Genomic DNA, 14,496 nt, shown 5'->3' with positions numbered 1-14,496 from the left:
ACTGGCACACAGCATTTGTTTCTGTCGCATGCTCCAAAATTTGTTCGTAGATGCCTCTGCTGGTTTCCATGGGTGTCTTAAAAATTAAAATTCAATAGCCCATATTTAAACCCTTTATCTTCATGGTAATATTGGACTGTGTCTGGATACAAATTTGGCGCTCTACCGAGTTTGCTGCATCAGAGACAGACAGAAAAAATATGGGGTATGTTTTGCAGGTTCTGTCAGCTAACCGCTCCTGTCTGTAAGGTGCTAGGAACGTTTTGAACTAAAGCCTTCGTCTTATTTGTTCTTCCACATGACATTGTGGCAATACTTAGTCATGATAGATTTGGCGGCGCGAGGGTTTCCAGAGTCGAAAGCACCTGGTCTGGCGAGTCGTACTAACTTAATTACCACAATCTGTCGATGTAGTAGCCGTGTGGACAATGGCATACATAAAATTATGTAATCCAAGATTTTATTAAAAAAGACCTTAACAGTATTATGATGATAGGCTAACAAACATGTTGGTCACACCAGGGGCACAGTAGCCATCATTTTAGATGCGAGTGACACAATGAATTTTTCTTATTTTCTCTATTAATTATTTTAATTGTGGCGTAAGAAATCAAATACCACTACTCAAACAATAATCATTTGTAATCATTTTTTTTTCCTAATGGCAATTTTATGATTGTTTTATATAGGCTACTACATTTAATTAGCAATTATTTCAATTTTCTGCACAGAATAAGGTAGAAAATATACTTTATAGTTTCAGTCATGTATCAAATGATGTGGATTAGCACTGCAGCATTCATAAACTGTATTTATTTATCATTGTTAAAAATCTTTATATCAGTTCATCCTCATATATAGCCATTCAATCTATCAGAACAAAAACACTGGCACATCTATGAGAGCGAGATCAGTTCTCTTTCAGTGTGAAAACTTCTTTATCTCATATTCATAAAATCAAATGCTATAGTAGCCTATTTAACTTTTCCTCTCTATCAGCGAATGATGATCCTGAAAGAAAACGCGCCGATGTCTGTTTAGCAACAAACTCTACTTTCATGCATCTGATTATCAGATAAACCCAAGAGGGTCTGGCTGCAGAATTGCACTTGCACTCTCATACGCTTCACTACTTGGAGCGAGGAACTTGCACTCTTCAGACTTGCACTCTCAGACACTTGCGCTTTCCGCTAGTGACATCACTAACCGTCTTTTTTTTTTTTTTTTTTTATTTTGTTCTATTTGTTTATTACTTTTAGTTTGAATCTCTCAACATTTTACAACAGCAGCCAGGTGAAAAAGAAAATAAAAAACAAACTCACTTGCAATCGCCACTGATCGGCACTTGCACTCTCTGTCGCCTCCGCTACTGCGACATCACTTGCAGGTCGACACAAATCGTGCGTGTTGCCAATGGAGACAAGACGCTGGGTGGTAAATAACAATTAAAACTAATTTCAGTACTATGACGGGACAGCGTCCTGCAAAAAAAGACAAGGACCCCGCAAAATCCAGTGGCCACAAAACAGCAGAATTGAATGCAGTGCGCAAAGTCTCTCATTAAGCGTTTTCCCATCCCGTAGAAAACATAAACACTTAATAGGCTTAAGATGTATAGAAGATGCAACTTAAAATATCAAATTCAATATAGTTTAATATAATATAATGAAGTAGTTATATAAAACATGGCAAAACATGTGCAAAAGAACATGGGGCATAAACTGTGGCATAATATATACTAATAATGATAAAGACACCAAAACTCAATATGCTCCTCTTCATTATTCTAAAAGGTGAAATAAAATAAAATAAAATGTCATAAAATAAATAAACGACGAATATGCATAACTAATATTACAGGCAAAGCAGGTGAGCCAGAATAAATGCAAACACGCAAAGTTTCGCGTTAAGCGTTTTTTTCCATATAGAATAAACTGTCTACAGCTCTTTTATATCATTGTCTTTGTCCATTAAGCTAACGTTACATTACGTTTTTATTTATAATGATTTAGGGAGGAAAATGTTTAACGTTAACGCATAATGCATTGATGGCTTTTATATCACAATGCATTTTCATCATGCATATATACAAGACCAACATATTTTGTTGGTCGGTTATATACTTTAAGTCATAACACAGAAAGACATATAGGCTCCTGAATTGTCTTTATAGTCCATTATTATGCCACATGACAGCTTTTTGCTGTATTGGAGGACAAGTGAAATGTTTGAGTATTGTTGGTTCATAAAGGCCATCTGCTTGCCTTGTAGTAAATTAAATAATAACTATATATTTGAGTTTGATCTTTTAATTTCACTTTATGTAGGCCTATCTTAATACATTAAGCCATTTAAGTGTTTTTTCTACAGGAGGAAATTAAACACCTTAATGAGATACTTTGTGCATCGCGTTCATATTCTGCTGTTTCTGTGGCGCCGCGGATTTTGCGGGTCTTGTCTTTTTCTTGCAGGACGGTGTACGTCATATTACTAAAATTAGTTTTAATTGTTTAATTTACCACAGCGTCTTGTCTCCATTGGCAACACGCACGATTGTGTCGACTGCAAGTGACGTCGCAGGTAGCTTGAGAGTGTCAAGTGGCGATTGCAAGTGACTTTGTAATTTAGTTTATTTTTTCTTGTCTTCAACACCTGGCTACTGTTGTAAAATGCTGAGAGATTCAAACAAAAAGTAATCAACAAACAGAACAAAATTAAAAATAAAAAAAAGACTGTTAGTGATGTCACTAGCGGAAGCGCAAGTGTCTGAGAGTGCAAGTATGAGAGATTGTGGCTATTTTAACAGTTTCCTTCGTACATTCGCTTCATGCAAGTGCAAGTCTGCAGCCAGACCTTTCTCGATAAACCTTGCGCTCTTATTTCAAGGTCGTTGTTAATGCTGTGGCAATTTTAACAGTTTCCTTCTTACATTCGCTTCATCAGCATTGTTAAAACACATTTATCAGGAACTATGCATATGACTTAGACACTTACATTTCTGCTCCGTCCATGCAATAAATACACAGCAGCAGTCATTTTCGACTGCTCAGGTAACGCCGACGCGGCGGTAAGATGCAGAAGAGCCATTGAAAAACCACAGCGAAAAGTAAAACTACTTTCACTTTAGTAGTACTGGCCATGAGTCCTAAGGGAGATCACACATCAGCTAAGTCAGAGACGGAACGGAGAGCGGCAGCGCAATCCTGTAACAGTCTCTGCCGTAAAATAGATGGAGTTGCGAGTATACGCGTGAAGGAGAGATGCGAGGCACGAACACTGTTCAAGGTCTCCATTAATTCGTGCAGTAATTTAATGTGTATATATTTTGAAAGCATTGAATCGCTATAGAAATCGCAATTCATTAGATTCTTAGCTTTTTAAATCGATTACTCTAATAAAACACACAACAGATGATTAAAAATCAAAGTTAACGAAGAGGTTGGAGTTTGAATCGTTACACCCCTACTCATCTCTAATGATAATCAAACACACCACAGTCATCCCAAAACAAAACTAACAAATAGGATTTATTTGACGGAGTGCAGTCGTGTGTCAGCAGAGTGAAGAGGAGGGGGCTCAGCACATACACATCCTTGGGGGCCCCAGTGTTCAGTGTGATGTTGCTGGATGTGTTGCTGCCGACCCGTACTGCCTGAGGTCTTCCAGTCAGAAAGTCTAACAGCCAGTTGCACAGTGAAGTGTTGAGCCTCAGCTTGACCTGTTGTGTACATTAGCTGGTTGAGGGATGGTGTGTGTTGAATGCTGAACTGAAGTCTATGAACAGCATTCTGACGTATGAGTCCTTTTTGTCTAGATGTGTGAGTGCTGAGTGGAGGGCAGTTGCGATGGCGTCATCGGTCAAGCGGTTGGACCGATAGCAAACTGGAAGGGGGCAAGAGGAGGGGGGGTGGGGGCAGACTTGATGTGGTGCATGACTAGCCATTCAAAGCACTTCTTGAGAATAGGGGTAAGTGCAACTGGACGGTAGTCCACTGAGCAGGATGGAGATGGTCTTCTTCGGGGAGTGGAATGATGGTGGTAGACGCAATGAAGATGTACAAAAACAACTGCAAAACTCACAAGACAAAATACACGAAAACACCATTCTAACATGAGAGGATAGAGCTGCTGCATGTGGACGCGCCAACCATCCGTTGTTTTAAAGATGGAAAAGATTTAAAAGATTTTTATTCTGAGAATAGACATATAGTCTTCCTTCCTCACACCAAATCGCTCCACAACTTGTAATATTTTAAATCAACTTTTTGGAGGTTACAATGCTATATTAAGGCAAGTTATATAACGACATTTTATGCATGTAACGTTACTTCAAACCTCTCAATCAACATTAGTGCGCCACCCACTGGATAACACAAGGACGGGTTGTCAAACTCAATTCCCTGGAGGCCAGTGTCCGCTGCAGTGTTTTGTTCCAACCCTGCTTCAAACACACATAGCATGTAGTTTTCAAATAAGCCTGAAGGACTTAATTAGTTGGATAAAGTGTGTTTAATTAGAGTTAAATGTAAACTCTGCAGGGCTCTGGCCCTCCAGGAATTGAGTTTGACACCCCTGCGCAAGGACATCTCTGCCAAAATAGTGTCCCCTGTTTTTCAGAGATTAGAATATAAAGCTTACAAAATGTTTTTTCATACATTAGCGCTACAACCCAGAATCTGCCCCACCTAAATTTATGGTCAGGAGCTGCTACTTGCATTCACTTATCTTAAGAGACTGGATTTTAGAGGAACTCTGATGCCACTCTGCATGGACTAGCCTACAGCAAACACACGAGCCAACTATTTATCATTCTGAGTTTTCTTTATATCCAGCTCTGCCTTTTTCTGTTATCAGCAGAGACTCTCCACAATGTTCATCATCATCATCATCACACGCATCATCATCTTCACAAGCAGAATTGTTCACTGGTGTGTTCAGTGGTGAAATGTGGGTCATGTGACTCTCTCCTTGTACAAAGTAAACAGTTTATTGTCCAGCATCAGTGTGTCTGATCTCAGCATCAGTCGACTCTCTACCTCTGGAGGTGGAATATCAGGATAAAAACAGCTACAGCTGTGTGCTCAACAATCCCATCACAGCACCCCCAGACCACACATCTGAACGGATATTCTGTTATCTGTCACACATGTGCAGGTACAGAAGCGCTGATATTAGCCATTATTTGATGAGCCGATCACTGTTAGTCATATCGGGGTGTTGGATATTTTTGGGATATTCTGTTAGGATCAATTAATAGAATAAAATATTTGCATATATTTTGTTAATTGAAGAATGGTTGTTTGTGCGTATCCTACAGCAAAGACTTAGCCAGATCAGTTAAATGCTGACCAAGCAATCTCATTGGCAGGTTGCATGTATGGAACCTATCAGCCTGCGCCCTCTAGGATTTATATGCAGTTGCTTTTGGTGTTAAAATAATTAATGTCTATTTGAGTCAATGCATAATTGATTCTCTGTGTTGTTGTTTTCTTCCCTTAGATTGTGTCCAGTGTTGTGGTTTTACTGAAGCTGTGATCCAGTTGGTCCTCTCTGTTCTGGTAGGCGTGGCTACTGTAACTATTCTGGTTTACGACATCACATCAAGAAAAGTTGAACAATCAAAGGCAAAACAGACATCATCCTCAAAACCTCAAACCAATTAACCACATTGCCAAATGAGGACACTACGGGAAATAATATGTGGAAAAATTGATATGAGACTTCACACAAGATTAAAGATATGTAAGATACATGTTTCAGTGGTCCGTAGTACATTATTCATATGAATATCTAACCACTGAATGCTACTGTTAATTAGTAATGTTACTTAGTTTAGTAAATATTTCAATGAATAGTATGCTACATTGTTGTCACATGATTTCATTTTGCTTTATTCAATGCACAACATCCTAGTTAATGGGTCAGAAACTATTTTTTGTTGTTGTTGTTGCAATTATATTTGTGTTAAATTGTGCTAAATTCTCGGGGGTTTGATGAGAATAGAATGACACCTTTGCATCGTTTGTACTTGCTGTTAAATAATCATTTAAAACTTAGTAAACTGGCTGCTCCAGTAGTAACTAGCACTCTCAACTAGTAACTCTGCATGGAAACTAGCATGTATAAACCTTAATTAAGACATTAAACAATCAGATAAAAATGGGTGGATGGATGATTCAGCTGCAGATGCCATCTTCTGCATTCATTTGATTGCCCCTTACAGTGCATTGTTTGTACACTCATTAATGAAGTGCATTATGGGATTGAATGAGTGCACTCAATAGCATCCACTATAAAACAGTCCCCGATAGGTTTTCACTCATTGTCCCTACCCACTATATCCACCCACCATACCTGAGATCTGGTTTCTTTTAGCTGAACATCCCGACATTTTTACGATGCCAGTGGAAAACACTGTATGATCGTCATTGTGACGCAAACAATCCTCAGTGTCCTAGCTTTAGCAAAGCAGCATGTATTGCCACTCTATGAGGCTTATCTCAAGATCTACGCATTGTGTTATTTCGTGTTTCTGTTTGTTTGAATCGTGAACACTTGCTTTAAACAAATATATGTTATCTACTATTGTTTACAAATGTTTATACTGTGTATGCCATTTACATGTACTTGGTATTGTTTGGTCTCCACCTGAAACGGTTATGCTTGAATTCTGCTTTTTGAGATATTTAAAAAATATATATTAATTAACCATCCAAGATGCAGATGATTTTTTTTTTCTTCAGTAGAACATTAAAGAACATTTTTAGCTGAAACAGGGGTCCTTGGTGATCCATATAATACAAGTCAACAGTTACAATCTTTTGACTCTCAAAGAGATAGTAACCATTGATCTGCATTTTATGAATCACCAACTGCTTTATTAGTTAAAAATTAAAATGAATTTTTTTTATATTAATATTTTTGTATTTTAAATAAGTAACTAAGTTTATTCTGATACTCCCTAACTCTGTTGCTCAAAAATATTAATCACCTAAGTGAAATATTAGTGACCAAAGATGCATTCATATTTGGCAACAATAAACAGGATTTTAATCAGGAGTTTATAAGCAAAGGGTTTTGTGTTCAGATACTGTGCATTTAGGTTTAGTTTGTGACTCTATAGTGTCCTCTGAGCTTGTATAGCTGCTGTGAATTCTCAACAATCACATAGCTCATCTAAATATTACGGATATTTATCATACGATAACTGGATCAGCATAAATTCTTGCAAAAAGCAAAACAGAGATTAAATAATTTCTTCACAACTGGGGCTGGGAATGGCTCAGATGTTTGTTCAGTATATATTTTTAGTGCAATGTTTTTTTGTTTTGTTTTACTCTTTTAATCTTCATAAAATCATGAAATACATCCAGAAACCAATCAACAATCTCAAACACCCCATCACCAAAATCTCAATATACAAAGACACAATTCCAATATTCTAAATTCACAAATTCAAATTAAATCTTCACAAAAAAAAAAAAAAAAGTTATTTTTTTCTCTTTATTTTAGTATTATATTCAAAAGACTCAGAGAACAGAAAGCCTCAATTGTACATCTGGAAAGAAAAGTGTTTTCTGACAGCATGTGCATGAGAATGTTGTTATTAAATGACCATTATTGTTAACATTCATTAATATCTTCAATATCTTGATACGTGATACCTTTGAATATGTGTTTCCCTTAAATAGTGTGTGGCTGAAAGCACTTCCACAATTTCACGTCCTCTTTCTCTGAAACTAAAACATTTAAAATACTGCAAAATAATGTACAGAATCCATGAATGCTGATGTTTGGAGAAAGAAAATGCTGTGTGAAAGCAAAATATAAAAATATATCATGTACCATATGTGAAAATAATGTGTGTGGTGTAATAGAAGCTGAAGCTATGCAACTTATTTGCATACTGATTCTGTATCCTGCAGATAAGATTTTTCTTCTCAAGCAAACAGCATCTAACGCAAACAGTTATTAAATATTTCTGAGAAGTTTCCATTATTCAAGCTGTCACATTGGTCAGCTATCTTTTTTTTTTTGTCAAGGTAAAAAACTAGTAATAAATAAAATGAATTACAAAAAAGCTGTAATCATTACAAACACCATCAATAAAAAATAAACAAATAAAATTAACCACAAAAAAATAAATAAAATGAATTACAAAAAAGCTGTTTTTTTTTTTTCTTTCCACTAGTAGTGTAGCATGACAAACACCAGTCAGGCATGATGTCATGTGACTGACCAATCTATATGAAAAGTTTTTCAGCCACCAGTGAAAAACAGGACTATTTTACACTGTTACAAGCATTAAAAAAAATAAATAAATATCAAAAGGCCTAAATACAAAAATACAAAAAGATCCATATTGCCAGCAAAATGGTGTAGTTACATTATCTAACCACATGGGCTAACAAGTCCATGCTAACCTGCTAAACTCTGACTTAGTGTTCAACATAAGAATTTATGAGGCGCCGAGTAGGATTTAAATCAAACTTTGCTTATGAATACATACATAAAACACGTGCATATACACCTATAAATTACTCACATATACATGCATATGGTTGGATATTCAAAAGTACATATATGAAATACACGTGCACACTAATATGAAATCCATATCAAAACATATGTTATGAATGCATATACACTTGTGAATAACTTGCGTGTACATATAAACTTGATGTATGCATACACCTACACACACTAGCGCATACATATAAACTCGCTGCATACATCTATAAAACATTTGCGCATACATACAAAAATTTAATTTACTAACGTATACAGTTCAGATAAGAAAGATGTATGTTTTATTTGTGTACATACATATATATGCAAGTGATTTCCTATGTGGATGTGCGTGAGGCATTTCAGTGTAAAAGGAAGTCGTTTAAGCATGAACGGAAGTAACCTGTCTATAGACCGCATTTGCAATCATGGACAAGGATCGTGCTACAACTGAAGCAATTAGCATTTTGCTAAATGTTCTTTCTTCGCCCATTATTATAAGATCAATTACCAATTCAGATGAATTGAATTTGTTGCCTGCTCAACTGCAGTCAGAAACATAATCTGAATCATGCATTTTGTTTCGGCCTTCGACGCCTGGTATACAAATCATCAATAACACTCAAACGATGCCAACATCATCCGCCGGTGAAGTTCACGGACCATGATATCACACTCACCAGCAGTAAGTTAATTGTCAGTCTCGATTTAGAAAAAGGTGAGTATTACACAATTTCACTTCTATGCAATCTTCATGAAATAGCTTCCAAACGTTATGCAAATTACACATACGAGAGAGAGAGAAAGTGAGTAAAATGTTCTGCCTCTATAGTTAAAAAGTATAAAATGTCTTCCCTACTAAAGTCCCAGTCCCACTAGTGAGATTAGCCATGAGACCGGAAGCTAGACCCACAGAATTTACAAATGGCGGTGCCCATTTTTACTTCAGGAAAAAGGTGGATAAATCCCTTGTTCATCTCTGTCAGTGTGTTTGTTTTTACAATGGTATAGCCTAATTTACTATTAGGTTGTTTTAACCAAGATTATGCGGCAAGATTTTTTTTCTCAACTACATTTAACTGCTACATTTAAATCCCCAATTCGTGCAATTATGCAAATTCCCAGTTTTGAAGATTCCCAGAATTTTGCAACCCTAGTCAGTCACCTCTGGCTGTTTAAAAAAATATATTTTTACTACTACCACCATAAAACAATCATTCTTTCTAAAGCTGCTTTGATTGTGAAAAGCACTGTATTCTTACTAGAGTTAACCATGTTTTTACTATGGTAAAACTAGTAACCATGACTGTAGTAATCAGGTTTTTTTTTTTTTTTTTTACTCAAACTAAGGTTTAGATATCATGGTTCTACTATAGTAATATTTTAGTAATGCTGGACAAAAATCTTTAAAAAACATAAAATTTTAAACCATACTAAAACTATTATTTACTAATACCATGTTTTATTAAAGATACTTAGTACAACAATCATAGTTGAACAATGATTGATTATTGTACTGTAGTAAAACCATGGGTGATTTTGTGGTTGACTTTTGTAAGTCAAAAAATATAAAATCATCTGATAAATATACTGTAAATTTGTATATTTAATCTGCTCACTAAAAATAAATTTACAATTGTGATTATACATTGTTTTTGATCCATTAATCAACAGTTGTGATTGTACATGTTTTGATCCATTATTGTGTGCAAGGACATTTTGGTTACTAACCACGGACCACCGGACTGTGGACAGCCAGCAAACAGTAATTATAAACCCAGCGGCTTGTCAGCGGACCGCTGAATTTTTACCAATACTAGTAAAAGTATGTTTTTTTTTTTTTTGTTTTGCGGATTGATTACCATTTGTAAAACCACAGTTTTTCTACAAATAACATGGTTAAACTAAAACCATCATTTTGTGGTTACCCTCAATTAACAACAAAACCCCCTTTTTGTAAAACCATGTTTTTCCATAAGGACACTAACTTAAAGGGGTCATATGATGCCATTTAAATTTCTCCTTTCTCTTTGGAGTATTACAAGCTCTTGGTGCATGAAGAAGATCTGTAAAGTTGCAAAGACTAAAGACTCAAATCCAAAGAGATCAGTTAAAAGTTAAGACTCATCCACGCCCCCTAAAATGCCTCGTTTAAACAAGCCTCCAAAGAAAGAACTTTTATTCTTGCTGTTGCTGCCGCCACCATGTTTTGAAGATGCTGTGTGGTTTGTTGTGAAAGCAAAACTACTTTGTTTGGTCTTCCAAAAGAGGACACGACTAGAAATCATTGCTTAAGTTTTATTTACAACTCTGTTCCAGAACAGTTCAACACAACTATTCAGATGTGTGCAGTGCACTTTAAAGAGGACGAGGACTGTTTCCTGAACCAGTAGCCTGCAATATGTCTGTGGCACAAAGGCTGTTTCCATAAAGTGGAACAGTTCCAACTTTGCAAGGACAGTCTGGCGCTTCTGACTCACAGCCTGTAAGTACATTTACATATTTAAAAAAATTGCCACTGATGATTCAAACACGAGTATTGAGCAGTAGAGTAAGCTTGTTGTTTGTCAATTCTCCAATCACAAATGCAGACATAGTTTTATGTTTATTCAGTATTCAGCCAATCTCAGCGCACAGGATAGCTGGCCAATCAGAGCACACCTCACTTTCCAGAACGATGAGCATTGTAGGCAGGGCATAGAGGAGAAACAACAATGTACAGTATGTGGAAAATAATGTTTTTTGAACCTTAAACCGCATAAATACATTTCGTAATCCACACGCTCACCTGGTAAATGTAACACTACTGACACCTAGTGGTTAGTTTTAATACTGGCAAATACAAATGCATTGTATCACTACATCCCCTTTCCTTTAGATGTAAAGAACAAGTTATTCCAAGTAATGATGTAAATAAACAACTAGATTAAACAACCAGTAAGCAAGCATTGCACAAATTATAAGACTCAATACAGAAAATTACAGTCTCAAGAATTATTAACAATGTGTAGTAATAACATTCAAATATTCAACAGTCAACAAGGCACGTTTAGATATGTTCCTCTGTGATATCTTCAGGAAACATTTGAAGGTACAACACTTCCACACAGACTTAACTAACCCACAACCATAAACAAAGACATTTAACTACAGCTTGTGACATTTTTCATTTGTAGGTCACTTAGTAAAAGCCTCTAAGTTGAAGTAATTACAGATAATTGTTTAACAAAAGGACATTTAGATGAAACAACCCTGCAATAACTTCTAACAAACAGTCTGAAAAAGTCAGACTAACATTATACTGTATACACCTCCAATAACAGGTAATATATCCATAAAAGTTAGAGGTAACAGTAATTCATCATTTGTCAGTGTGAACTACAAGTATTTCATCATATTCAAGAGTTCAACAGAACAAGCTCACTTTCACATTTGCAGACCTGCCAACCTTGGAATTTTTTTTTTTTTGAGTACCATCAGCGTGACGTGAGGATGGGTGGAATGGGGGTGTTGTAGTGGGGGTAAACAGTTTACAGTTTACCGTTTTACTATTTACCATAACTGTTTACCTTTTTGGGCTAATTTGCGATATACGGTAGCCTATATATCTTGGCATTTTGTATTTGGATTAAACAAATAAAGTGAATGCAAGCATGTAGGCATATGTCATGTGCAAAAAAGGGTTAAAATCACATTACATTGGAACACTGTAACATTGCAATCTAAAAACACACACAAAAATATTTTTAAGGCAGAAGTTAAAGTTACTAAACTAAAAATAAAAATAATAAAAAGCCTAGACTAATTGAGTAAAAGGCTATTTTGATTACCTCATTACACTTTACAGTTAGTGATATATACAAATACATTATTGTCAAACTACAAATATTTCAGCACATCAAATTTACAGCCAAAAAAAAAACATCAAAACATATATTTTAGAGTTATTGCGCTCCTATTTCATTGAGCTCTGTCTGTTTGGCGTGCATGCGTGTGGCGGCGCTCGTTCTAACTCTAAATGAAGTCTGTGCAGTTTAGCTGAGAATCGCAAAACAAAAGCTCATGCACTTTAACAGATGGAGTCTATACCTGTGAAATGGAAGTTATGCATAAAGGAAAACAGCACATCTCTGTCAGCCTGGACACAGCCTTTCTGTCAGAGCTTCTAACGGGGCGAGCACGAGCCGCTTGAACTGAAACTATAAACTATAGGCTAACGTTACTAGGAGAGAAATAAAACGCAGAAACTTTTAAAAATGCAAAACAAACAAACAAACCAAAAAAACGTTCTGATTGGTTGAACTCTTTGTCTTTTTTCTGTTGCTTGTTTTGAATACTTGTAGTTTAGAGTGACAAATCGCACCAGCGTTTTTTACTGAAAGAAACAACACATACACCTTACCTATTCTCACAAGACACATCACTGTCATCTTTCCTCTGTAAGAAAAAAAAAACACTGTTTATGGTTACAGCACTTTAGAATGATTTCTGAAGGATCATGTGACTGAAACCTGGAGTAATGATACTGAAAATTCAGCTTTGATCACAGCAATACATTACATTTTACAATATATTACAATAGTAAAGTTATTTTAAACTGTAATACAATTTCACAATATTTAGTGTTTTTACTGTTGTATTTGTTTTTGCTACGTTTAAAATCTTGTATATTTAATATATATATATATATATATATATATATATATATATATCTATATACACACACACACACACACACATATATACATACACAGTGTTGCCATGTTATCAGTTGGATATAAATACAAGTTGCTTTGGACAAGCAGGTCTTGTTTATGAAAATGTAAAAATAATCAATGTTCAATAAAACTGTATTCTGTATAGGGTACTCAACAGTTAGTACAAACAACAATAGTACAGAAAGTATATGTACAGTATTCTTGTTTGAAGTTTTGGTGTTAAGTGAAGAGAATGATAGTTTTTCTACAATAGACATGCTTCCTTATCTTACCTGATCCTCCAACAGACGGTCAGGCTTGTTTTTCTCCAGGCCTGCTTTGAGAAATAATCACACACAATTAAACACTAATTTTGCATAATGTTTTCATCTTATTATATTATCAGCAGGTAATACTTACCATTTCCGGATCTCCAGCGGCGATAGTAAATCACACCAAGAACAGCAGCTACAACCACCAGCAGAAAAACAACAACACCACATGTTCCTGCTAAAACTAAACATGCAGAGTTATTAGTCAGTGTGTTACTCTCTTATTCATAGACATCATTAGATAAAGGCGGGAAAGACTTCTTTTAAGGTCTGCATGAAATCAAAACTGACCTCGTTCACTTTGTTAGCACATAATATTAGGACTGTGGTGAACAATCCTTAATTCAATGATTTATATTAAATATTCAGTCAAAAAAAAAAAAATAATAATAATAATATTGCATTCCTTCTCTGATTGAACATTTCTCTAAACATTTTTAGTTTGCTGCAAGCGAGAGATGGTCATGAGGTCCTTTAAAACCAAGGCCAAAACTCTTACATTACTCAATTAATACACAAATCACACATAAAATTCACACAAAACTTAGATTTTTTTTTTTTCAATTTTATATAATTTTAGTCTGCTAATGTAACACTCATTTCCTCCTTTATCAATAGAGCCGTCCAATACTATAATGACAACCTGCCCAACTATAATGACCTGCTCCTACCACAATAAACATGTTAATAGAGGATTTCAATAAACTTAAGAGAGTGACAGTGAGACTGAACCATTTCATTAAAGTCAAGCTCATTTTCATGCTGCTATGACATAAATATTGAAAGCATGTATAAAACGGTCAGGCCATGCTGGGTCTGTATCAACCACACAGAGCCTAGAATAAATTTCTACACAGAAGTAGGTATAAATTAGCATTTAATCGAAACCGTTCATAGGTAACATTTAAAGTGGATCTAAACCTTTCAATAAAGTTGTCCCCGTTCTTGTCGTAGGACAA

The 14,496-nt window shown here is 35.5% G+C and overlaps 1 long non-coding RNA gene across 1 annotated transcript; it reads right to left on the bottom strand.

Annotated features, from left to right (window-relative positions):
- Window positions 1-12,912: 12,912 nt before the first annotated feature.
- Window positions 12,913-13,988, bottom strand: LOC122141668. Its single transcript, XR_006157988.1, has 3 exons — window positions 13,626-13,988; window positions 13,499-13,542; window positions 12,913-12,945 (listed from the first exon to the last, which is right to left on the bottom strand). It is a non-coding gene; the product is annotated as an uncharacterized LOC122141668 (long non-coding RNA).
- Between the last annotated feature and the right edge of the window lie 508 nt (window positions 13,989-14,496).

The sequence above is a fragment of the Cyprinus carpio genome, chromosome B22 (assembly GCF_018340385.1).
Source record: "Cyprinus carpio isolate SPL01 chromosome B22, ASM1834038v1, whole genome shotgun sequence".
Taxonomy (NCBI): domain Eukaryota; kingdom Metazoa; phylum Chordata; class Actinopteri; order Cypriniformes; family Cyprinidae; genus Cyprinus; species Cyprinus carpio.
This window is presented reverse-complemented; position numbering and strand designations above follow the sequence as displayed.